The sequence below is a fragment of the Aphelocoma coerulescens genome, chromosome 6 (genome assembly GCF_041296385.1).
Source record: "Aphelocoma coerulescens isolate FSJ_1873_10779 chromosome 6, UR_Acoe_1.0, whole genome shotgun sequence".
NCBI lineage: Eukaryota > Metazoa > Chordata > Aves > Passeriformes > Corvidae > Aphelocoma > Aphelocoma coerulescens.
Window position 1 is genome coordinate 9,708,112 of NC_091020.1, and position 22,483 is coordinate 9,730,594.

The window sequence follows — 22,483 nt, forward strand, 5'->3', positions numbered from 1 at the left end:
TTTCGTGCCACTCTGGAGCACAGTGAAGTCTAAATTACTTTCTCTACATACCAAGAATAAAATAACTTCTCACTTGGTGTGTATTTTGCTATAAAGAATGTATTAGAACTGTGGTTGTCTTAGGAGTCTTCTCCAACCCCAAGAGTGCTTAATTGGCTAAAAATCAAATTATGCCTCCTTTCTCCTCTTTTCCCTTTCTTCTGTAGGCTTTGTGCTTATCTCTGTAAAAAGTGATGTCTTTAGCAGGCACAGCAGTGAATGATCACTTGCACTCATCAGGTACCTCTTGGGAACACCCTGTTCATCCACAACTTGTGGGATGATGCCCTAACTTCCAAAATAACGTATTGAGATGGGTCTGGAGGAGAGCAGCTGTCAGGTTTGTTAGCTCATGTCAGCATTGTCAGAGCAGTTGGAGGTGTGTGCAGAGTGCAGGGTGTGTTGCAGTTCTCAGCAGGCTTAAGCAAATGGTAGCACACCTCTGGCAGCTTTAGAGCTTTGACAAAAACCTCTCCCTGGCTGAAGAAGCCATGGATTTAATTTAGCTATTCTTTTTCAAGGTTTGTTTTTTTTTTCCAGGATACAGCCAGTCTCCTTCAGTGTTTGTTGGTAGAAGGTGGTGTTGCTATACAAAATGAACCTGTTCCCAGGCAGTTAACCAGAAGAGATCTTTATTGTTCTCTGCAAGTGGCCTGTCACCACTTTTTACCACAATGGGTTTTTTTAGTATGGCTTTGCTAAGGGGGGAAAAAAAGGCAGCTTAGTTTTCTTTCAATTCCTTGATGAGGACACCAGTACTTCTGTGCATTTGAAGAAGAGAATTTGAGATGAGATTAATTCTTTACCATTGCTTCCAAATATATAAATCGATAGGAAATGTAAGAGGCCAGATTAGATATTAGAGAACTGTACAGCATGTCCGGGAACTTGGTGATGAGTTCTCCTGCCCTGTGTTTGTTTGTGCCCTTCAGGTCTATTCTGGATGTAGTGTTTTAGAAATCTCAGGTCCAGTTGAAAGCATCCATAATTTGGTGACCAAAGAACTACAGGCAGTATAACATTCTAGTATTCAGAATGAATAATTGGTAGACTTAATAGCTGAAATGGTTGAGGATTTTTGAGCACCTTAGCGTCTACACTGAATTACCCTTGTGTATTATTTGCTACGTGAGGCAGCATTGCCTTACTTCAACCTGTTCACCTCATCTGGGGCAGATGTTGAGGCCATGGTGGCCTGAGTTTAGACTTGCAAATCAAGTGCTATATCATCATGCAAATGGTAGTAATGGCAATTATTTTATGGTCATGTCTTCTAAAATCCCAATGAGTGAAGGATACTTTAGCAAATATCCAGCTTGTTTTATTACTTGAGATATTTCTTCTAAGTGTGCTTTAGGCACAGGATCACTGACTGGTCAAGGAATGGGATTGTCCCTCTCTGCTCTGCACTGGTGCAGCCTTTGCCTTGAGTCCTGTGTGCAGTTTTGGGCACCACAATACAAGAAAGATCTAAAGCTATTAAAGAGTGTCCAAAGGAAGCCGTGAGGATGGTGAAGGACCTTGAGGGGAAGTCATGTGAGGAGAGGCCGAGGTCCCTTGATTTGTTCAGCCTGGAGAAGAGGAGACTGAGAGGAGACCTCACTGCAGTCACAACTTCCTCGTGAGGGGAAGAGGAGGGGCAGACACTGATCTCTGCTCTGTGGTGACAGTGACAGGAGCTGAGGGAATGGCCTGAAGCTGTGACAGGGGAGGTTGAGGCTGGATATCAGGAAAAGGTTCTTCACCCAGAAGGTCACCCTTCCAGGTCCGGCACTGGAACAGGCTCTCCAGGGCAGCGGTCACAGCAGCAAGGCTGGCTGAGCTCAAGAAGCGTTTGGACAATGCCCTTTGGCACATGGTGTAACTCTTGGGGTGGTCCTATGCAGGAGCTGAACTTCAGTGATTCTTGTGGGTCTCTTCCAACTCAGGGTATTCCATGTTTCTAATTTCCAGGTTTTTTTCTGAAATAACAATGTTTGAAGAAATTTCAGAGACCAAGTATGCACCAACAAGTCCCTAGTACAAACATCTTACTAAAAGAGTTGATTGCACAATTACAGCTTTCTTGTGTGTAACCACTTCTGCAAAAAAAAGATGACTTGTGTTTTCTGGGGATAATACTCAGTTGTCTGAATAATGAATTGGTCTTATTGTATCAGGAAAAGTTTACAGCACCTGTAAATGGATGAAGGAAAGCTCAATCTGCTTAAGATGAGATACAATCACAGGCTACCAAGGTAATTTCATATAGTCATCTGGACTATAAAGTATTCTTTCACTTTATATACAGAAAGGTGGGGATTTTTTTTATCACTGAATTACAAAAAAGGGTAAAACATTTATTTGTGTATCTTCTCTGGCAAAGACTGACAGTTGTTTCTGGAGCTTCGTTAATTGTGGAAAGCCAGAACATTCCTGTAGATAACGATGTGTAGCATTGTGCATTAGAAGACTATGGGGTTATGGCTTTTTGAAGTTTTATCCAAAGGAATCTGTGAAAATACCGAAATAGCTAAATTTTAGATACTACACTTGGTCCAAATGAATTCTGAAGTTGTCTAGAATAATTTGAAATATTTTTATATGCCTTTCTGTTTTGCTATGTGATATAATTAATGATATAATTAGTGATTTAAAGAAAGCAGGAGATGGGATGTAATGTGGGCTCCAAAGGTTCCCCCAGGAGAGTTATTTTACTCTTGAATGTTAGGGTGTAATCCACACATTTTTCGGTAGGAAAACTTACGTACTTGTTAGGTCTGCTCATGGTGAAGGCCTTTAACCTTATTGTGATGGGGGTGGTGTTTGAGGTGTCTCCTGAGTTCCTTAAAGAATCTGTCATGCTTCCATGTGTTCAGAGCTGTTGAGCTGATGGCTCTGACTTAGTGCTTTGCTGAAGGCAGTGATCTTGTTGGAGAGGTTTCCTCATTCCCAGCTATGTGTTTCTGTGACCTGTGTTTCTTGTCAGAAGTTAGCCGGCCTGCAAGCTGTGTTTAATATGATTTTGTGTGTCTGTGTGTATCTGGTTTGCATGGTAAGGTTTTTGTTGCAGGGGGGCTGCAGGGATGACTTCTGTGAGAAGCTGCCAGAAACTTCCCCCCTGTCAAATGGAGCCAGTGCCAGCCAGATCTAGGATGGACCCACTGCTGGCCAAGCCTCAGCCCATCACTGACAGTGCAAGTGCCTCTGGGATAACACATGTAAGTGAGAGAAGAAGTTACTGTGCAGTAGCAACTGCACCTGGAGAGAGGAGTGAGAATATGTCAGAGAAAGAGAGAACTCTGCACACCCCATGGTCAGTGGAGAAGGAGGGGTAGGAGGTGCTCCAAGTGCCAGAGCAGATACCCATGCAGCCCATGGTGATGCAGCTGTGCCTCTGCAGCCCATGGAGGTCCACAGTGGAGCAGAGTTCCACCTGCAGCCCATGAAGAACCCCATGCTGGAGCAGGTATATGCCCAAAGGAGGTTGTGACCCCATGGAGGGAGGAGCTCATGCTGGAGCAGGTTTGCTGGCAGGACTTGTGATGCTGTGGAAGGAAGCTATGCTGGAGTAGCCTTCTCCTAAAGGACTGCATGCCATGGAAGGGACCTACACTGGAGCAATTCATGCAGAACTGCAGCTTGTGGGAAGAAGTCACAATGGTTAAGTTGATGGGGGAACTGTTTCCTGAAGGAGGAATCCCGTGCTGGAGCAGTGGAAGAGTTTGAGGAGTCCTTCCCCTGAGGAGGAAGGATCAGCTGAGAAAATGTGTGAGGACCTGATCACTATCCCCATTCCCTGTCCCTCTGTGCCACTTGCAGGGAGAAGAGGAGGTAAAGATTTTGGGAGTAAAAGTTGAGCCCAAAAAGAGGGGAGGGATGGAAGGAAGGTGTTTTTAAGATTTGGTTTTATTTCTTGTTATTCTACTTCAATTTGATTGGTAATACAATAAACTGATTTCCCAAGTTCAGTCTGTTTTGCCTGTGACACTAATCAGTGAGTGATCTCTTCCTGTCCTTATCTCAACCCACAAGCCTTTTGTTATATTTCTTCTCCCTGTTTAGCTGAGGAGGGCAGTGACAGTGACTTTGGGCACCTGGCATCTGGTCTGAGTCAACCCACCACACTATTTAAAAATTTTTTAAAATTTTATGTAAAATTTAAATTTAAGAACTTAAATATCAATCCTACATACACAGACATATAAGTGTGATAGAACGTTAGTATAGTTCTGACATTGTTTGCTCTATAGTATTTTGATAGAGCACAAGACCATGGGATTTTAAAGTTGTAACAGAATTAATTTTTTTAAAAAATCAAAGCGTTCCTGAAAATGTTTCTCACCATTTGAATTACTCTGTAAAACAGACAGATAGAAGAAATACTTGACCTTTTGCAGGAATCTTAGGGGGAGGGAGAAGAGGATCACCTATCAGAATGTGGTCTAATATGTCCTGCGGGACAGGCAGAAGCTGAATTTCACTGGCTCTTTTGTCAGAGAGAAATTGCAGTCTGGGCAACATTCCCAGGATCAGTATTATGATAAGAATGCGCGCCTCGGAGTCTGTGTGCCAAGTGATCGAATTTAATTGGTGCTTCCATCAATGTGAGGCAACCTATTAGCCAGGTGGCAAATGTGGCCCAGTGACCATCTGAAGCTTGCTGGGAAGGCTGACTGGGAAATTTGCCTGATGACTGAACAGTATGGAGCCTGGGTTTGGGGTTTTTTGATACATTTTTTTTGCAACTCAGGAAGACTTATGAAATCATAAGCAGCCTTATATTTTCAGGGATGTCTGACACAGCAGGGGGCTGTTAATTGTGGGGGCACTCTGTCATCAGTATCCCAAGAGGAGGCTGAGATTGCAGGTGGAGGAGCTTTGGGCCAGGTACCTCCAAAGTTGAGCTAAAGCAGTTGAGTTTTACATCTCTCTTGAAAAGCAAAGGTAATTGTTGGAGAAAATTGTTTTGGATACTTGGAGAGCTGTGGGATGTGATGAAAGACTCCGCATGGAATGAACTGGTGGCTTTGATTTGTCACCAGTGCTGCAGGCTGATGGGTTTCCTTTTGAGGGTAACTGCTTTTCTTTTAACAGCAAGCTGTTGTCAGATTCCTTTTACCTCCAAAGTTTGGAGACTGAGCTGATTTTTCAGCTTCTACTGGCTCACTTCATTTAAGAAGGCTCAGAGGAATTCTAAGACTTCCCTGGGAGCAGAGAGCCTGCTCTCACAGCACAGCAGGCTGTGGAGTCCTTCAGATGACGACAGATGGTATAATCAGGCATGCCAAAATAAAATACTGAAGATATCCTCTAAAAAATCAGGAGGCTTAGACTCTTCTAGTATGGGAAATTACATCTCCTAGGACAAAGTAAAAACTTGGTGGAATTACCTGGCCCTACTGATGAGGCAGAATGAGCCTTGTGCCTGGATTGTTATGGCCCCAATGATGAATTCTTTGTGTCACTAAATGTTGTGGAGACTATGGTGTATTGTAATTTATGCAGATTTGTGTCATTATGGAAAATGCTTTTTTTTCTGTCTGATACTGCACAGTCCCACCTTACTCAGGAATTTATTTGTGCTCTCATACTTCTAGATATGCCCAGGGGCAATGATGTTTCAGGAGCTTGATCATGCCGACCATTTTGTCTTCTATCACAGCAGGTACTGAAAATGATGGGAAAAAAAAGCGTAACAAGGGTAGGGAGAGTGCTTGCTTAGCTGCTGAACAGTGTGTTGGTCCTTCAGATGCTACCTGTTCTGTGTCTGCTTGCATGGTTGTAAGGCCTCAGAAGAAATCTCAGGTTGTTCTAGGGCACAGATTCTCCCTCCCTATGAAAAGGGGGCAAATGATGTGAGGAGTCCTCTGATACCTCTTGAGTTGGACAAGAGGAGCTGTCTCTGTTCTGCAAAAAAAACTATTGCTGTGCTAGGCCTGGTCCATTGGTTTAACTTCATGAGACAAAAATCAGAGTGGGAAAAAGGAAGTTGTATGGCTCTGATAGAGAACTTCTTCTCCCTCAAAAAAGAGGATGACCTGACTTAAAAGCAGTTGTAGGTTTTTTTTGGGTTTTTTGAATTGTACAGATTTGTCCTATATTTTCTGTCAGACTGGAAGTGGAAGGTCAGTCAAGAGTTGTTTCCATTAGTGGCAGCAGCACGCATTCATTACTCTACCTGCCTACACAACCAACCAGCCAGGTTATTTTAGTACTGAAATGGACTAGTTGATGTTTCAATCTATATTATTTCTGTTCTGTGGGATACTTTGTTTCCTTCAAACTGCTTCATGGTAGTATTTCTGAAGTTCTCACAAATTAAGAATTCTTTTTGCCACCAAGGATCCATGCGGTAGCCAACAAAACAACAAAATCTAGGCTTTCCAAGAACAACCTGGAAATTATGGAAAGATCACTGATTTCCTGGACCAATCTGAGGGTTTTGACCAGATATATAGGAAGGCCAAAGCACTGTAACACAGATGTGAAGAACTGTAAGACATGAAGTGCTTGAATGTTGTATAATTCCTGGCATTTTTAATACCTTGCAAGAATAACTTAATGATTTTTAATTAAAACTCAAGGGAATCTAGGTATAAAATTAATTTTAAAAATTAGCTTTAATGGAGGTATATTTTTTCTTAAATTATTTCAAGCAATTTTGAACTACCTTGCCTCAAAGATCAAATAAATGTGCTTGGATCATATCTCAGGCTCTTACTTTCCCTCTTGCTACCTGGAAGTTTTGGTGTTCAGGGACTGGAAAGTGATGTGTTTGTTCAGCCAATTTATTTTATTTCATAAACTGGTCTCATTGTATTTGGAATGGCTGTTTGTTCAATGAGATGTTCTTGCTCATATACCTTCACTGTTTGAAAGACAAAACCAGCAAACCCCAAATCTGCCACAGGTAGTATGATGATTGCTTTTCCCAGCATGCTGTGGGGTTTATCTCACATGTGTATTTGTTGAAAAGGGTTTCCTTAATAAATTCCTATCTTTGGACATGAACTATGGAGTAAAATTTGAAAATTTTGTATGGCTTCTTTCCCTTTGCAATTCAACTCTTACTTCACAGCAGTAGTAGTCCTGTAAAAGCAATGGATTACAGCAATTCTGGCTGTATTTTGTAGTGGCAGTCATGAGATTGTTAACTGCAGCATCTTCCAAGCTGCCATATGGATCTGCAGTGTATTTTCATTGTGCATAGATTTCTAACAAAAAGCCTGTTGTCTAGGACTGTAGTTTACCTGAAGAGGAATAATTCTGCTTCTGAAACCTCTCCCATCTCTGGTTACCGGAGCTGTCAGCTGACTGTGAACTCTGACCCTGCACACAGAGACATGTTGTGGGCACCACATGCTTTTCTCCTTCTGCCCTCTGTTCCTACCCCAAGTCTCAGATGCTGAATGGTATTTGCCCTTTTGGGTTTTTTTGCTGATAAACTGTGGGTCTGATATCACCCAAGCCCGTGTCTGTGCCATGATCTGAATTTACAGAAACTCCAAAACAAGTTCTGTTTCATAAATTGAAATGAAGGTATGCTTACCTGAATGGCCACTCTGCAGAAGTGCCATGTGGATGGCTGGAGGAAGTGAAGGAGCAGGAAAGAATTAACTGGAAGCTAGAGTGAATGGTCAAGTATTTAACCCTGTCTGTACCAATGAGTCCTTGTATGGTCATATACTTAATTGCACTTGAATTAGTTTAACTCTTTTTGTTACTTTAAATTACTTTACAAACTTATGTTCCTTAAATACACGCTGTATTTAACAAGCAGCAGGCTCCTTGAAGAAGAGAGATAATTTAAGATGAATAAAGTAATTAATTGAAAACTGGTGAGGCAGTTGGAGCAAAGTGGGAATGAACAGAGTGCAGGGAAATTCAAGTGCCAGGAAAGTTTTTGGCATCAAAAGAAGAGACAGGTGAGGGAATGAGTTGGATGTGGCCCTGGAACTGAAGAAACTGGAACTATTCAGAAGGGAAGCAGTAACTGGAGATAAGTAGTAAGACAAGGAAAAAGGAATCCACAGGCTGAGTAAGTTTGCTCCTCAAGGCAAGGCAGACTGACTTGAATTCTGCCACTGCGAGTCCCTGTGGTCTGTTTGTCCTGCTCGTAGTTGCTGCTTCCTGCACTCTGTGCTAGCAGGGGAACCACCCCCACTTCTGAATGAGGTTTAAATCCACTCAGTTTAAATATTCTGACTGTTCCCTGGGACCTGCTAGTGGCAGAAAATCTACAGTTTTCTGGGTTATCTAGGTAGCTAGTGTGTTCAAGTAATTCAAATCTGTCTTTTCACTGCTTGAGTGCTGATATTTTTCCATTAATAGTACATGAAGATCTCAAATTTAATCTTGGCACTTAGAACAATTTGTAGATTAATCTGGATTTAATATGTAACTAGTGATAAGCACTGTGAAGCTCTGTACTTTTGAAGTTGTGTCTCTTATAGTTGCTGTAGTTTAGCAAATTCTAATAAAGTGAAGGTAGAGTTGTGCAAATAATTTATTCACTTGTTTTATTTTGTACTTGATAGCACTTCTCTGGAAGATGCCATCAAGAATGGCACGAAACATTTTGAAAAACTTATCTATTAATAATTAAGTAGTTTGGATAACTATATAAAAACAAATATTTAAGTAAAATTATTTTTATAAAATTGAGTATGTTCTCAAGTAGCATTTCATGCTGATGAAGAAGTGGAAGAAATAGTAACACAGCGAGGTCACTCCCATAATTGAATAATTATCATTAACTTCTGTCCCATCTCTGACAGAGGTTTTGTAGTTTTCCTTTTAAAAACAGGAGAGATTAATCTGGAACTGACACAAAAATTCCGTAAGTCATAAAGGAGTCTGTGTCCACATTACCAAGCAGTGTGGTGTAATAAGATCAGATCTGTCAGGTGCTGAGAACCTGGCATCCATGCTATACAGGTGGTGAGAGTTTTATTTCAGGCTGGTCCTGGTCCAGTTCTGTGGCTGAATTCCTCTTGGTGGTTGAAGCATGTACAATGTACACCTGAAGCTCATTCTGTGATCTAATTTTATTCAAAAGAAATCTGGTTCATTTACTTGATGACTGCTTTGCAATGTAAAGCGAAGCAAGGAAAGTAGGGTTGTTTGGGAGATGGACTTCAGAAGTGCAGTCCTGATTTGAATTAAATGCTAATACAGACATACCTAGAGTCAGGCAGATCGGGAAGTTCACCAAAATAAAGTTGTTTAGTAAGACAGCTTGGATATCTGATACATGGGGTTGGAATCAGGAAAGGCAATGAATACTTACAGAATTGCACTGCTACTTCATCAGTTTGGGAGTTTGGAAAAATATTGGAAGGACATGTTTTTAAAAACAAAAAAAAAAGCCCTGAGCGTTGTTCAGAAATGTCTTTACTCTTGTAAAGCAATCTCTTGAAATAATACAAAGTGGACTTTATATAAATCAGATACTAGATACAGGGAGATTGGAGGTGTTGTAAAAACAGAAAGCACACCAACTTTTTCCTGTTGTTCTTTTGTCCAGAGTCCATCAGAAGATGAACTCAAGGTCCTTGGTTAAAGAGAGAAGAGACGGATATATTTTACAGATTCTTTACTTTAAAAGCAAAAATAATCTCTACAAACACTATTGCACAGCTAGAATGTTTTCTCAGTTTTACCATGGAAGAAATAAGTCAAGTGTCAGCCTGTCTGCTCAGAGGAGACAGTTGTCTTTAAGAATTGGTGCTATCTGATATTCTGGATGGTTTTGGGTTACCATTTAGCACAAATTTATTATTTATTACCAAGACTATTAAACCTCAGTGTGTGAGGAGCAGTGCTTATAAAAATGGACATGGAGACAGAAGTATTCTGACCTTCTGGTAATGGTAAAGGTCTTTATGGTGCTAAAGAAGGAAAAGAGAAGGAGAGTGGATGCTGAAACTCTTTCTCTGCTGGAAATCATGCACGTGGTTTCTCTGTTTGCTCCCGTCCTGTTGGCCTTGGTATTCAAAAGTCATTACATCTCTACACTGTATGAGTGGTTGTATGTTTTTTAACAGTACAGCTGGAATGGTGGCATTTAATCCTTTGTGTGATTTTTAAGGTTATCGCAGTCATAAGACTGGGACTTCTACATGATAAAATTCTTGTAGGATCTTCTTAAAAGCTTCAGATGATGGAAATGTTCAAAAATTGTGACACTGATAAAATGGGAAAAGTTGGCAATAGGTGGCATCTGCTCACTGTGGAATCGATCTAACAAAGCTACCCACAATGCATCTGAAAATGCTGGGATTTGACACAGATCAGGTTTGCTCACAATCCTTAAGAGAAATGAGTATGAGCCTATGCCAGGCTTTCCTCTGGTGCTGGGATGTACAGCAGTTCAAAAACACAAACCAAAAATAAAATCCTGCTGCCAGTACCTTTGTCCAAATTCTTGGTTTGCTTGTTTCTTCCCAGGAGGAATCATGTCTGTGCACAGCTACAATGAACTGATTGATTATTTCTCCATATATTGCAGTTTCTGGTGTACTGGGACTAACTGGGTGACACCAGTGGATTTTTGGTGTGGAGCTGCAGTCTTACAGATTCTCTGGTGTTTTATAATAAAGATTGAATTGTGCATGGCTTGTGTTTTCCATTGGTGTCACCAATAGTGTCTCCTTTTGTTTGGACATTAGGAAGAAGTTCTTCACAGAAAAGGTGATTGGGCATTGGAATGGGCTGCCCATAGAGGTGGTGGAGTTACCATGCCTGGAAGTGTTTAAGAAAAGACTGGATGTGACACTCAGTGCCATGGGTCTGGTTGACAAGGTGGTGTTAGGTCATAGGTTGGACTTTTTGATCTCAAAGGTATTTTCCAACCTAGCTGATTCTGTGATTCTCTAGTCTGACTTTTTTAAAAGGAAAAATAAAATTGGACACTTGGTGTCTTGGAGGCTTGCAAGTCTGGCTGGTATTATAGACCAGGAGAACCCAAGAGTTATGAGGAGAGATGAGAGGCTTATTTTCATAGGAAGACTCTCTACAGAGATTTTTAACACCCTTCCTCCCTGACATCATTCATCTAAGACAAACATGTATTTAAACTAAAGGATAGAAATGTTTTTGTTGGTTCATTTTCAATATGAGCAATTAATGATAAAATTATTTTAAAATTCTTTTTTGTGTCAGTGTTTTACAAATATGCTGCAAGTGTGCAGCTGTTGGATATGCATGACTCTTAAGAAGTTTCCCTCTGGTTTCTGTAATTCCAGATACAAGTATCTGCAGTGTGAAGTTCATATTCTAGACCATAAGCCATCAACACAGTTTCTTCAGCTATCTCTTTAATCAAATCCTCTTTGTGTTTTGCAGATCAACAGAAATATGCATTTCTATAATACCACCTTTGAACTAATGAAGTGGAAGTACAGATGAAAACAGTCTGGAGGAAGCTTGAAGTACAATACAGTTTCATTCAGTTTCCTAATTCAGAGGTAAAGTTAATGCTTGCAAAATTTTATTTCAAGTATTTCAGGGATAAAAAGCGTATGATAAGCAGCCACCATATCTTACAAAAAATTTCTGAGCCATCTTTTTTTATGCTAGTGACAGTCTTTAATACCATACTGAAACAGCTGTTTGATCCAATCTCTGTCCATGTTTCAGTTATGAAAAAAGACAAATCAGCATCAACTACAGAGACATCTGTTGTACAAAGGCACATTGGAAAAAAGTTATGGTACCAGACAAATTTTATTTGGTAGAATCTGCTTGGTCACGAATATTACTAATGCTTTAGTTGATTATTAGTTTAGTTTATTATTTTGCTGATATGACTGGGCAAAAACTTCACACAGTATCAAGTGGCAGGGCATCAGCATAAGTAGTTGGGTTGAAAATTCTGGACACAATACTATTTTAAAAAGAGAAACACAAAACACACACACCCAACCACCTTCACAAGTTACTTTTTCTGCCTTTATAGTCTTTTAAAGAGGAGTAGTATTAGCAGCAGGGAGGTTGTTTTATGCTTTCCCTGTATATAAATAGCTGATCCAGCAAAAAATGAAATGGCAACACCACTCCACCACAAAATTCCTCTATCTTCACACAGTTTGTTCTTTGTTTACTAGGGATTATGGGCTTCTGAGTCAACAAGCACACAAGCAAGAAGAGGGGCGCTTATCAGAACCAAATAAAAGCAAGTCCTTGTGCTAATTATTCCTGCTCCTATGTACTGCCTCTTGTTTTCATACCTTTTATACCTGAATTTCGGTAGCAAGGGAAAAAGACAAAAGAAAAAATTTGATCATGAAGGCCAAAAGAGGGAAATACTATAAATACCAGATGTGAAACAGGGTACATTGCCCAGGTGTTGATCAGACATTTTATGTGCTTCCTGAGTGAGATATCAGCAGTAATGTATTTCATTGCCTGACTTGCTTTCAGGTATGTCTTTGAGCCCATTTATGAGTTTGGACACCCACAAGAACCAGTAAAAATGAGTGGTTTAGTTTTCAATATTTATTGTATACAAAAGGTGTCTTTTGTTTGCATCTAAAACTGATGGTTTATTTGTTAGTCCCTCATTGGTTTAGAGAGAGAAATTGGGATTAAATTTCTTTGGTTGTCTCTTCCATTTTAGGGTTCAATGAAGAGTATAAAATGTCTGACAGTTCTCAAGATGGTTTATTTTATCTTTCTTTAATATGGAATCTCTGTAATACAACCCTTCATTGTACTTTTGCTAATTCTATTCTATTTTGTGAGACACTGTAAAATTTTCTTACATCTTATTTATTAGGGTAAATAGGTCTGTCTTTTAATTTCGTTTCAATTTAATACACCTGTGAATTTATGCAGGCATTTCTAGTGTAATGCAACTGGAGAAATTCAGATTAGTATATTACACATCATCAGTAGGGTTACGTGTGCTCAATTCCCTTCTTCAACTGGTGTCCTGTATAGTGTTGTGTCTTCATTTAATAGAAAGATTTTGGTTGTATGATTACTTTGTTTTCTTTGGGATGTCGAAAACTGGACTTGGATGACTTCTCAGCACCACCCATTAAAATGTCAAATACTCCCTTAGTTTGGCTTGCCTGCAGCAAGGCATGAGTTAGGAGGACATTGAAGACCTCTAACATACAACCACTGAATCAATAACTTTTGTTGATAGTTTAGGAATAATTTCCTGCTTTTCAGCTTCTACTGTCCATAGAGTTGTCATCTTTCTGTGTCCTCCAAACCAGTACTGGTAGGATCATCTTCTGTTCTGATGGAGCTTGTTCATTCAGCAGCCAGAAATAGGTACCACGTGCTTCAGAATGAAGGGTGCCAGTGATGAGATGGTATTCCTGCAGTGATTTTCTTACTAATCATCAAGACTGCCTAAGATCCTCTCTGTTCTGTTAGGAAACAATTATTTTGTAAGGTTGGGTTAGCTGCCATTGAATTTCCTTGGTGGCAAACTATTTGCTAGGAGTTAATTCCGTAACAAACAGGCTGAACCACTTGAGGCTCAAACCACAAATGGGAAATGCAGGTCAGTGTGCTCAAAGCATTTTCCAGGAGTGCAGTAAACAGAAGTCCGTGTCATCTTGTGAATCAGTTGATGAAAACAGGAAGTGCCAGTGGTTCCACTCTGGAGCTGCTCTCTTCTGCGCTGTCCTCCTAACAGGACTTTCCTTACTCCTGTTGCCCCTGGCTTATCCCATGTTGTTCCAGTAGTCTCACCATCTTGATCTCAGACCACACAAAACAAGAGCCTTCCTGTTGCTAGCCAAGACTCTCAGGCTCAGCAAGGTCAGAGTAAGCTGCTGAGAATCCCTTCATTTTTATGTTGGCTCTGTTTGGCTCAGAAGCTCCTGTCGAAAGTGTCATGGGCAACAGATTTCAAAGAAATCTAGACAAGTTCCTGTGTAGGAAAAGGAAGCTAAATTTTGTATTTTATTTCTGTATCTGAGGATGGGAATTTTCTGGGGTAGGACAGAGAACAATTTAAGATCTTACAGTGAGAAAAGCATTCAAGGAATGCATTTGCAGTACAGTCTGAAGATGTTTGTATTGATAGGGAATGTATTTTCCAACCAGATTATTGTAACATGAATATGTAATTAAAAACACACCAGATTTCCTTTTTTGCTTATTTTTCTATTTAGCGTTTAGATTAGGAATGGTAAAATGTGGGTTTCAACCAAACATTAATAGAGGGATTAATTTTGCTTTCAAGAATTGTTTTCTTTCCTTTTTTTTCCCTTGAGCCAAAATGAAGTGGATAAATGTTTGTTTCTGATGGTACTATTTTGAAGCAGTCCTAAGTAGTCAGTTATGGAGTAAGTTCCTCTAAACTATGTTGAAAAGCCAAGAATGTCCTTCTCCAGAGGTTCTAAGGTTGTGAAGGTTCAGTAAGTTTCATGAGATGTTAGGTGAAGTGTTTCTAAAGTATTGCAGTTGATACAGAATTGAATTAAAATAAATCTAGGGGTCCATTTCAAATGTGTTTTAAAATACTAAATATTAAAATAATAAGCAGTTACTTGTTAGCTTACCAAAATCTAAGACTGATTTAGATAAGGGTCTTTTTATAATATCGTTAATGTTTATAAAGACACTGGGATAGAAACTTGCTAATTTTCTTATTTCTAAACCAGATATAGGCACTGTCCTTTTAAAAAATTGACTATGTGCTGTAGCCAAGTCTATGTAAAGAAAGGATATTTTTATCATGTCCTTAAAATTTGTGTGTTTTGCGTTTACAGCAGACTACAGGAATTTCAGGATCTCGAGTAAAAATCTGAATCTGGTAGAGTAATGCTAGAGGGGTCAGTAGTCACATATGTTAGGAGAATTTCCATAATGAGGATGTGCAGAGGGGTTCCCAAATGGCTACACTTCACCATGCTCCAAGCACATTTTGTTGTTCTAAGATCTGAAATTCCTGTTCCTGTTCAAGCATGCTTGTTCAAGTTGCTGGTGTTTGAAAACCAATTATTTGTTTCAGTTGGCAGGTAAAGCACATGAAAGTTTTTTACAGAAACAGTTCAGTCCTACGCTTTCCGTGGGATGAAAGTGAAGTGATAAGGGGTCTGCCTGTGCAGAGGAGAGTCCCTGAAGTCTTCGAGATGGCAGTGTATGAGAAGAGGGATATTTGTACAGGTGTCTTAAAGTTCTGTGCACTTTGAGTTGTTTTGGAATTTGCAGATGTACACTCGCAATCTACTTGGTTTCCCCTCCCCTCAGTAAATTTCATGTTTGGTGATATCACCAATTTCTGAATTAATAAGACTTTTTAATGGGGAAGGGGAAAAAAAGTTTATTGGTCTTTAAAATTTGCACAGGCACCCACCAAAGCCACTCTATCACTCCCCTCTCCATGGGTTGAGATAAGGACCAGGAGAGATCACTCACTGATTGCCATCACAGGCAAAACAGACTCAATTTGGGGATAATAATTGAATGTCTTACTAACAAAATCAGAGCAGGATAATAAGAAGCAAAATCTTAAAAACACCTTCTTCCCACTCCTCCCTCCTTCCTGGGCCCTACCTCCCTTCCCCAGCAGTGCAGGGAGATGGGGAATGGGGCTTGTGGTCAGTTCATAACACATTCCTGCTGCTGCTGCTCAGGGAGGAGAGTTCTTTCCCTGCTCCACAGACTGCTGCAGGGTGGGTCACTCTTCCGTGGGGTGCAGTCCTTCAGGCATAGGCTGCTCTGATGGGAGCCCCCCAGAGGGTCTCAAGTCCTACCAGGAAATGTGCAGTGTGTAGGTCCCTGCCAGGACCCTGCTCCAGCACAGGTTTCCAGTGGGTTCACAGACTCCTCTCAGGCATCCACCTGCCCTGCGTGGGCTCCTCCATGGGCTGCAGGTGGATCTCTGCATCCCCGTGGCACCTCCATGGGCTGCAGGGGCACAGCTGCCTCACCATGGCCACACCAGGGGCTGCAGGGGAATCTGCTCTGGCTCCTGGAGCACCTCCTACCCGTCCTCCTGCACTGACCTTGGTGTCTGCAGGGTTGTTTCTCTGACATATTCTCACTCCTCTCTTCCCTGGCCACAGGAACATCTGTGCAATTACTTTCTTTTCATTCTTGAATATGTTATCTCAGAGGCATTATTGTCATTCCTGATGGGCTCAGCCTTGGCCAGTGGCAGATCCATCCTGGAGCCAGCTGGCATTGGCTGGACCATGGGGGAAGCTTCTGGCAGCTTCTCACAGAAGCCACCCCTTTCACCCCCTGCTACCAAAACCTGGGCACACAGACCCAGTAGATTACTGCAGTCTTTCATCTGCTGATTTGGTTTCAGTACAGTTCTTAACCGTGTGAAAAATCTCAGAGGAAAAAGGGAAATGGAAAAATACTTAGGATGTGGTAGAGGATTACAAGATACTACATAGTGCTTGATAGAGAAGGTTCAATAATGGTGTCTTTTTTGTTCCCTTTCTGCCAGAAATAATTCTGAATTCTCTTTAACTAGCAACAAAAATTGCTTCCCGTTATGGAATCTGTGGTTTTCCTGTAACCTCAGTTTTTCCTTCACAGATTTAAGTGTTAAGCGTTTTATTTATTTTATTGTTTTCTACAAGTCCTGAATAGAAAAAGGGGATTTAAAGAGAAAAATTAAAAAAAAAAAAAAGAAACCCAGCCCTATGTTTATTCTTAAGGGGTGGAGGTCTTCTAGAGGGGAGCTGGCTTGCAAAGGGGGAAGACAGTATTCTTATGCTAAGGAATAGCCTTAATTCCATCCTATTAGAGGTGATTCCTGTAAGCTAAAGAATCCTGAAAGAAAGGTTTTGATAGTGAAGATCTGGAAGGAATAAATCACCCCTAGATGGAGTAACAGCCTTGACAGAAGTAACATAAGAAAAGGCAGAATGAGAGAGTTTTCAGGATGTGATCTTGAATGACTGGGGAATAATTGAATTGCCAAAGTTAATGAAGAGATGACTTAGGAGGAAGATAATTTTACTTTTAAGATTTTTAGCTTAAGGAACTGTTGAGACATCAGAGGAGATACCTTCAAGTTTAAGGATGATGGAAGAGTGGGGGGAAATGTTTGCAATAAAAAATAGTATCCAAGTCATTCCTGTAATACTGAGTATGGGCAATTTAAGTTGTACACACCATGATGGTCAAAGAAAACTGTAGGAAACCAAGTGAAATTCATAGAAGGAAAATATCATATAATCTCTATACCTTTTTAGTTTCTTTAGGTCTTAGTCCAGTTGCTTTTTTACAATATGGAGAGAAAAGCAAAAATATGAATGAAAAAAAATATACAGATTTTATTAGTCGAATGTGAATTTCATTTAATCTAAAACCGAACCAAATCAAGCTTCTACCCTACATGTTGATGTTCTGCTGTGCTGAGTTCTACAGTGCAACAATTGTTGAAAAATGTTTTGTAGTGTGTTTAAAATAACCTTTTTGCACTGAGAGAAGAACTGGTATAGTTGCTTGAATACGAATGGGAAATTTTTAATCTCATTAATCTCATGACCAGAAAGCTTATGTTTGTTTTTGAATTTTGTGTGGAAAAAAAAATTAACAGTATTGCTTTAGCACTTCAGTGCAGGGAAACAGAGGATTATAACTGTTGAAGTAAACATTACCTTTGAACTCTTGTTTCTGTCTACCTATTGAATGGTTACTGTGTTTGGATTTGGCAATGTCTTTGAAGCTACATTTGATGAAAGTACATTGTTCAAACTTCTCTAAGAGTAATATTTGTGTGCATGTGCATGCCATGTTGTTTCTGTAGTTATTTAACCAAGCAGATCTACAGTGCCCTTAGAGTTTAACTTAAGTTTGCATTAAAATCAGTTTTCATCTCAGCAAGACTTGCAGAACACTAACAGGGTAAGATAACACTCAGACACATACAATGTAGAGTCCTGGAAATTTTTCCCAGAGCAATACTGCTTTCTCATATATGTCACATTGAAATTAAATGTTACAGATGAAAATAGATGCTGAATGCAGCATATAATTAATTTTACATTATTTGTCCTGTGTAAGCGCTTTCTTAATACAGCAATTTAGTTCAGTATATCCATTATCTGTGAGATAACTCTGTAGGTGAGCATGTCATGCTTTACACATAAGCATTTATCACTCTGATACTAAGAATATCTGAACACTTTGCAGGTTCTATGTAAGATAATGAATGATTCTAGTTTAGGCTGTTCTAAACTTGCCACTGATAATACTTGTTCAGCTCTTTTGCCCTTGCTGTGAAGGTAGTAACCTCCTCATGTTTTGTGCCTGGACCTTGTAATGTCATGAAAATATCCCAGCGCTCTAGGGTGAAGTGATGGCTTGCAGATGACAAAAGTTAGTCAATTATTCATTAAAATTCCAAAGAAAAAGAGAGGTTGAAATTTTAAGTTATAAGGATAATATAACTTATATAAAGAACAAACTTAATAGGTAAATGTAATTTGTAAATCCCATTTACCTAAAATTTTGTTTCTGTAGTAAGAACACTTAAAATATAACTTCCCCTGCCACAGCAGGCTTAGAGGACCATAAAGGAGCAGCACCTACTATTTCATTTATTTGTCCTATCCAGCTATTAAAATGCCTCTTTGGAAGACTGGTGGAGACCACTCCTTTGAGTATATCTGTGTGTTATTTACAGTGATTTGTGGGAACAGCTAGACAGGGAGTTTCTCCTCTCAGCAGAGTACAGTTGCCTCTGTAGGCATGGGAAGCAGGTGAGGAAAATCAGGATTAAGGCTTACCTTGCCAAGCAGCGTTTTGTATTAGCAAATCTTCATGATGTTGAACTTGCCAGTCTTGTCTCTGCTGTTTGTATGTATCGAGCAAATGCTGTCAAAGCAAGCTCATCTCTCACCCATTGCAGTGGGGAGTGCTGAATTTGATGGTTTAAAAATTATGTTGCTTGCTTATGAAGTAATATTTGCAAGTATGTTTTTATCTTGTTCATGAAACAACGTATGAATTCACTTGGACAGCTGTTACCTTCTGCGTAGCAGAACAAAAAAATATGTCTGTGTTGACAGTTTGAAGTGTTGTGAGGGCAAGCAGTTCGCTTCTTGTGAAATGCTCTTCTGTCGGCCTTTTTTAATATTAGATCACGTCACTTGCTCCAAAAGGGACACCATAGGCCCTTTGTCGCATACCAGAGGGAAAGAGTTTGCAGATGTGTCAGTAGGCAGATTCCCCTGTGTAAGGCATCACCACTCGCAGTTTGGAGGGGTTTGTTTGTATTTTTGGCAGAGAGTTGTCTTCATAAATGTTGTTTCCTGTCTGTTTTCAGTAATTTGAAACTCCATATTCCAGGTGTAAATTAAAAGGAAGGGGGACTTAAAAGCTCCTTTCTGTTACTCCTTCGTAAATTTATTTATTTTCAGCTCTGTATGGAAAGCATGTCCATTAATAACTTTCATGTCCACAACGTGAGTGTGAGGAGTGAGGGCTCTGCACATTATCAGGTTGACTCTTTTGACCTTGGTAATTACTAATTATGCAATCGGGCCTTTCTGAGCCTTGTCAGCCTCGCTTGTTTAGCGTTTTATTTATTTTATTGTTTTCTACAAGTCCTGAATAGAAAAAGGGGATTTAAAGAGAAAAATTTAAAAAAAAAAAGAAACCCAACCCTATGTTTATTCTTAAGGGGTGGAGGTCTTCTAGAGGGGAGCTGGCTTGCAGAGGGGGAAGACAGTATTCTTATGCTAATCCAGGCTCTGGATAAGGAGCAAAGCAGCCGTGCAAACAATGGAAGTGGAGCCAGAAAGTCTGCGCTGCAGTCTAGCACGCCTTGAAAAGCATGTCAGGCCGGGCGCCTTGGGCTGCCGGGAAGGGCCGCGGGGGGAGCGCCTCCCGCTCGCTTTATGGAGCTGGCGGCTGGCCAGCACACTTGGAAAAATCTTACTACCTAGAAAACAAGAGTTAAGGCTGGAAGAGGCGAGGGGAAGAGGGAGAGAAGTAGTCTTGTTTTTTTTCCGTGTGAAAGAAAGCAACCCTCAGACCCCGTATTGAGTTGTCTCGGCTTTGTTGCTGCTGTTTTCTCCTTTGTACCAAAAATTAAAATTCAAGTGATGTGTCCTTTAAATAGCAAGCACATTTTCTAAATGTTGTGCGTGAGAGAGGTAGGCTTTAGCAACGTGCCCCTACTGGGAAATGAGCTTACACCACCCTCCTGTGGGCGAAGTGGTCGGACTGGGAAGCGCGCCGGGAGCCGGAGCCGCGGGCCGGCCTGAGGATGGCGGGGAGGTGCCTTGGTTCCTGTCCCTCGCTCCTCTTCTGGGAGAAACCTGTGTCACTGACACAGGGAAAAAGCAGCGGTTTGTCCAGCATGCTTTGTTATTGATGAAAGTCCGTGACCAAAAATACAGGCTGTTTTCCTTAGGCATCATGAAATGGAAAATGTGCTCTTTAAGCACCACACAAAACCCCAGTTTCTGCAGAACGCTTCTTCCTGAGTTCCATAATTTGCATAATCACCTTCATTTTGGAGACATAAAGAAGTTGTGAATTTCTTACTCTAGATTGGGCAGAGGTTATAGGTATAGCTGAAGGCAGCCAAGATCACGGGGGCTAAGTAAAATAAATGCTTACCATGTCAGTTTTTTGATCTGGGGATTTTTTTATACATAGATTAATGAACAACTGTCCTTAAATTATGAAAAAATTACTGTAAGGTTGTGAAAACATTCATTAGTCCTTATAGTGCTGAAAGGGATGTTGCACGTTATAAACTCTTCCTTTGAAAGCATTTGTAATTTTGAAGGCACTGGTACACTGATTTTTGGGTCCTTTTTCCACTTCTAAAAAAGTAAGCAAATGTATATTCAGGATTGAGGCCCATCTTTTTCCTTTCCTCAGCCCACATATATTATTTGTATTAAATTATTGAAACTCAAAGCCAAAATATGTGATGAGTCTTGGAAGCAGTATAGTATGACTGTAATATTTTTGTGATATGTAAAATTTATAACAATTTCAGTGTTTTTTTCCTTGCTGCTTGTGTTCAGTGAACAAAAGTAAGTGTCTTTCTTGTGAATGAGATCTAAAAGGTTTAAGTTATGATTTCCCATTTGGATTTATTAAATTTAGAGACGGTATGTATTACATGTGGAGAGTTTTCTCCTTGTTCACGTTGACTGGTATGACAGTAAGGAACTAGTGAAAATTATAAATAGGTTATAAAAACATGTAAAAAGGATAGCTTCTGGGTAGAATAGCAGAAGTTGATGTCATTTATGGTAGAAAGAGCATGGGTGTCCATTTGCCAATTGGCTTAAGGGCAAAAGCTCTAAGCCAGCTAATCACTGAAGTGAAGGAGTTGAGAAAAAAGGGAAATGCATCAAGGTGAATAAAAATTGTGTAGTGAAATTTTCTCTGAATATGTTCAAATAAGAGAATGTGTCATATTTGTAACACATTAGGATATGTCTGAATACCTGATCCTACTGGGAAAACAATTTTGCTGAGTTTCATTAGTGTTAATTTAATTGAAGAAACTTTGTAGCAGTTAGTTAATTGGATACCAGAGTAACAGTAAGATGGGCATTCAGGAGTCCAATGAATGGCGTCCCCAATTACCTAATGGTGCCAGGCATAGTAAAAAGCAGCTAGGCTTTAATTTCTTCACGGTTAACAACTTTGTTTATGAAACAGACAGATATATCATAATTTAGTACTTTGGCTTCTGCATTTTGCCGTGATGTACACACGTTTGATATTTGCCAGCAGTGGGAAATCTTCCTTTCAGGAGATATGTTTGACTATCCAAGGTGGACTTTGGTGGCTTTTCCCACTGGTCACAAATAAAAAGGCCTTTTTGCTAAGACTGTGAGCTCCCCTGCTGCAAAAAAAAACAGTTATTAGGATCTTGTGTTTTTTGAATGAACAGATGTGTTGCAGTGCATGTGTTCTGACCACATAGTTCTATATGCACTAAGAGAGAATTAAGATTTAATTTTTCATTTCAGGCTTTTGAGAATTGTATAATACACACAAATGTGCTGCATTTAGCATTTCAGATTTCACTTCAGTTTGTAGAGGGAGAAGAAACATTTGTATAATTTAAACACTTTATTGGCTTTTAAATTTATGCAATCAGGAACAGTTTTAAATAATTGTTACACAATCCACAGTTCCAGGGAATTATTTATGTGAGCTTGAACAGATTAGTGCCAAAAAAAATAGGACCTTATGTGAAGTTATTTTTGTTGATGGCCATGCAGCCAGCTGGCTTGCAATAGCCAGCAGTCTTCTCCATCAGCTGTAGGATTTCTTGACAGATTTTGGGGGTGGATTTACCGTGCTTTTAAATTTAACATATGTGATAGCATTCAAGCATAGGTAGTTCGAGTATTTCACTGTGACACTTTACTACAATTTGTGTAACCATGCCTTGCAATGGAATAATAGAAACACATTTAAAAAGTAGGCTTGTACAAGTATTTGACAGAATTACACAGTACACAGTATGAAACTTTCTTCTTGTTAGGGGCTT

At 39.9% G+C, this 22,483-nt stretch overlaps 1 protein-coding gene across 3 annotated transcripts in view; it reads left to right on the top strand.

The window, feature by feature from the left end:
* Positions 1 to 22,483, top strand: part of BMPR1A (bone morphogenetic protein receptor type 1A) — a 75,491-nt gene that overhangs the window by 26,777 nt on the left and 26,231 nt on the right. For 2 of the 3 annotated variants that reach the window (XM_069019168.1, XM_069019167.1), the window contains one exon: positions 11,368 to 11,489. The exons of the other annotated variant lie outside the window; for it this stretch is intronic. The gene's annotated coding sequence lies outside the window, so the exon portion shown is untranslated. The remainder of the gene's footprint in view (positions 1 to 11,367; positions 11,490 to 22,483) is intronic. 3 annotated transcript variants of the gene reach the window in all.